General features: G+C 48.9%; 1 protein-coding gene across 1 annotated transcript in view; it reads right to left on the minus strand.

Moving 5' to 3' along the window:
• Positions 1 to 4,297, minus strand: part of odad3 (outer dynein arm docking complex subunit 3) — a 49,017-nt gene extending 44,720 nt beyond the window's left edge. Inside the window, exon 1 of the mRNA XM_052042209.1 lies at positions 4,215 to 4,297. The gene's annotated coding sequence lies outside the window, so the exon portion shown is untranslated. The remainder of the gene's footprint in view (positions 1 to 4,214) is intronic.
• Between the last annotated feature and the right edge of the window lie 88 nt (positions 4,298 to 4,385).

The following is a 4,385-nucleotide window of genomic DNA, read 5'->3' on the forward strand; positions in this document are numbered from 1 at the left end:
CTTACCCTATCAGAGATATTTTCTGTGTTCTACCCATCTCCCCTCACCTTCTGTGTTACTTGTTTCCTCTCCTTGCGAGTGCTGACAAGGGTTCTTGGACCTTAAACATTAACATTGTCGTTCCACAGATGCTGAAGATTTCTAGCATTTTCTGTTTGTATTTCAGAATTTCAGCATCTGCACTTTTGATTTTCAACTACCGTATGCTATTTGATGGCAAGTAGGACAATCTCCATGCACTTGTACATGAACCGCAAAGTACCAGCCAGAATGGTTTGGCTTGAAAATGGGCTCCTTTTAGTGATTTGCATATCTGTACCTCCAGAATCCTTCTACCTCATTTATATACATATTTCCTGGGGAAAATGTGGCCTCATTCTTGTCCTAAGATGTACTACCTCACATTTGTCTATGTTAAAATTTACTCTGTGAATGTATTCATGCATGTCGCAATCCTCCTTCAATGTTGACTCTTGCCCTCCAGTTTGGTGACAGACACAAACTTAGAACTTGTGATTCTACTTCCAAGGTCTAAATCACCAATATAAATTGCGAGCAGCCATTGTTCCAGCACTGATCCTTGCGGGAACCACATTTCCCATCTTCCACCATGCTGAATATGTACCATTTCCCTTCTCTGTACCTCTGTCATGCACCCAGCCAGTCATCGACTCCGCATCACCTAACTTTATTCATGAAGAGATACACAAGAGAAAGCGTTGGAACCTGGACCAAAAAACAAGTTGCTGGAGGAACTCAGTCCTCAGGCAACATCTGTGGAAGCAAAGGGATAATTGACATTTTGGGTTGAGACCCTGCAACTATTCAATCTGTACCATGATATTTATGGTGTATATATGGGTGAATGTACCTTTAAGAACTGAGTCTGCCATATGGCATGACCCAGATACCACACTCACACATATATACTACATGTACGTGAAATAAATGAAACATAACCATTGACACTTGGAAATCCCAGAACCGTAACTGCTCAAAGTGGGGATGGAGCATATAAGACTGTATTGAGAATTTAGTCTTCATGCATTGGGACCATATAAAGCCCTGTGTAAACAAATGATGGAGCACACTATCTCACCAACTACCCATTTGCTCACCTTGTCAGGCACCTCCTGTTCCATCTGTGGAAGAGTCTGTGGTTCCCACATTGGCCTCGTCAACCACCTCAGAGCCTACAAAGCTGGAGTGGAAGCAAATCATCCTAGTCACGAGGGACTGCCTGAGGTGATGATGGCTTTGATACTTTGTAGTATCAGCCACTGCTCTTTCATTTCAAAATGGCTACCTCCAGCAAAGGGGGCCCATGGCAGGCCAAAGTGAATGACCATAGCTCGAATTATGACTATGACTTCAGTGCACTTAAAACACCAGTACAAGGAGGTCTCTTTGCTTGTATGCAATGCTTGTTTGACCCAGTCAAAATTCTGCCACGCATATGAATTTGTTGAGAACAGTGAAGTAGGCCTACTGAAAATTTGATGCCTGCATTTGTGTTTTAAAGTGCACCACCCTATCCGGGCCCCTGCTGGACGAGTGCAAGTCTTCCTCCATGTTTAACTTTCGATTATTCCTTTTAAAAATTCAGAAAACTTACATTATCTTCTTTTCTTCCACATAATTTTCATTTTGGGGAAAAACATAAACATCTTGTAGCCACTATTGTTTTTTGACCTTTAACTCAGTGACCCAGATTCTTAACAGTTCTCATGCTCCCTAATTTGACATCAGTAACTTTGAGATTGGTAGCTTCTTTGTGCTTTCCTGAGCTCTAAAACTGCTGATATGACTGTGTGCCAACACAACACTCATGCTTACCACGGGACACAATCAGTTTCATCTGAAGAGCCTCAGTGGCCTGGAACAGCCACAAAAACAAAATATCATCTGGAACCAGGCAATAACCAATACAATGGAGATTAGGAAAGGGTGAGGAAGGTTAGAGGAGTGTGCCTGCAGTATGATGTTTGGTCAGGAAGTGTAGGTGTGAAGGGGGTATCTGGGAGTGTTGGTAATGGTGTCACGGGATGTAGAGGTTGAGGAAGTTGCCTGGCTCAGGGCGAAGAAAGCACCAGAGGTGGAGAAGGAGGTGAGTGGGTCAGGTGAGGAAGCTGCCTGGATCTGGGGGTTTTGGGGAATACACAAATTTTGGGGAAGGGGTGGTGCAGGCAGGTGGTGTGATGGGAAACTGGTGGTTTGATGGGAAGACTGGTGGGGAAGGTGCCTGGAGTGAATGGACAGAGACCTGGGAGGGGTGATGGGAAGTGGGCAGATAGTTGTTGGGAGTGAGAGGGTGGGAAAGGTGCCAGGGGTTAGTGAGGGGTGGTAATGAATTTGAAAGGGATGGGGAGGGAGGGGAGGCGGGTGGAGTGGGGAGGGAGGAGAGGCAGGGTAGAGGGGTGAGAGAACAGGCAGGGGGAAGGGTGGGGGAGGGAGGACAGACGAGGTAGAGGTAAATTGGTTCATTATTGACACATGTACCGAGGTACAGTGAAAAACTTTGTTTTGCATGCCATCCATACAGATCATTTCATCACATCAGTGCATTGAATTAGTACAAGGGAAAACAATAACAGAATGCAGAATAAGGTGTTACAGTTACAGAGGAAGTGCAGTGCTGGCAGACAATAAGGTGCGAGGTCATAATGAGATAGATTGTGAGGTCATGAGTCCATCTTATTGTACTAGGGGACTGTTCAGTAGTCTTATAACAGCGGGATAGAAGCTGTCCTTGAGCCTGGTGGTATGTGCTTTCAGGCTTTTGTATCTTCTGCCTAATTGGGGGGGTGGGTGTGTGGGTGGGAGGAGAGAGAATGTCCGGGGCGGGTGGGGTCTTTGATTATGTTGGCTGCTTTACCGAGGTAGCGAGAAGTACAGACAGAGTCCATGGCGGGGAAGCTGGTTTCTGTGATGTGCTGAGCTGTATCCACAACACTCTGCAGTTTCTTGCAGTCTCGGGCAGAGCAGTTGCCATACCAAGCATTGATGCATACAGGTAGGATGCTCTCTATGATGCATCTATAAAGAGGGCCTTTCTCTGTAACAGTAACACTTTATTCTACATTATTATTGTTTTTCCTTGTACTGCCTCAATACACTGATGTAACGGAATGATCTTTATGGAGGGCATACAAATTTGGTGAGGGCCAAAGGGGACATGCCAAATATCTTTAGCCCTCTAAGGAAGTAGAGGCTTTTTTAAAGGTGAGCTTTCTTGGCCATGGCATTTATGTGGTTGGACCAGGACAGGCTATTAGTGATGTTTGCTCCTAGGAACTTGAAGCTCTCAACCCTCTTGACGATAGCACCATTGATATAAACAGGACCGTGTGCGTCAAGCCCCCCTTCCTGAAGTCAATGACCAGCTCTTTTGTCTTGCTGACACTGAGGGAAATGTTGTTGTCATGACACTGCCACTTGGCTCTCTATCTCCTTCCTGTAGTCCAACTCATTGTTGTTTGAGATTTGGCCCACTACGGTGGAATCATCTGCATATTTGTAGATGGAGTTAAGAGCAGGCAGGGAGGGAGGAGAGCTGGGGTGAAGAGGGAGGGATGAGAGAAGAGAAGAGGCAGGGGGGGGGAGGGGGAGGGGAGGGGGGACTGTCAACATGGAGGGGTGAAGAGGGAGGGAGGAGAGAAGAGGTAGGGTGGAGGGGTGAAAGGGATGTGAGAGAGGACAGGTGGCGTGGAGGGGAGGAGTGAGGACAGGCGGGTGATGAGGGGGAGGGATGGGGGGATGAAGGGAGGGGGAGGAATGAGGGGAGGAGGGCAGGAGGAGGGAGGAATGGGGAGGGAGGAGGAGGGCAGGAGGGATGAGGGGAGGGAGAGGAATGGGGAGGGAGGAGGAGGGCAGGAGGGATGAGGGGAGGGAGGAGGGCAGGAGGAGGGGGAGGAATGGGGAGGGAGGAGGAGGGCAGGAGGGATGAGGGGAGGGCAGGGAGGAGGGCAGGAAGAGGGGGACGAATGGGGAGGGAGGAGGAGGGCAGGAGGGATGAGGGGAGGGAGGAGGAGGGCAGGAGGGATGAGGGGAGGGCAGGGAGGAGGGCAGGAAGAGGGGGACGAATGGGGAGGGAGGAGGAGGGCAGGAGGGATGAGGGGAGGGAGGAGGGCAGGAGGAGGGATGAAGGGAGGGGGAGGGATGAGGGATGGGGGGAGAAGAGGGGAGGGGAGGGGAGGGGAGGAAGGAGCCGTTACCTGAGGTGGGCGCCACCCTCGCGCCTTGAATTCAAACACAACGGTCGGACCGATGACGCCATAAACGTAGCGTCAGATAATTCGTCCCGCCCGGAAAGGCATTTTGATGATTGACAATGATAATCACCAATTATCGATGCGGTTGTGAATACAGCAGCCAATGGGTTATGC

The sequence above is a fragment of the Pristis pectinata genome, chromosome 31 (assembly GCF_009764475.1).
Source record: "Pristis pectinata isolate sPriPec2 chromosome 31, sPriPec2.1.pri, whole genome shotgun sequence".
Taxonomy (NCBI): domain Eukaryota; kingdom Metazoa; phylum Chordata; class Chondrichthyes; order Rhinopristiformes; family Pristidae; genus Pristis; species Pristis pectinata.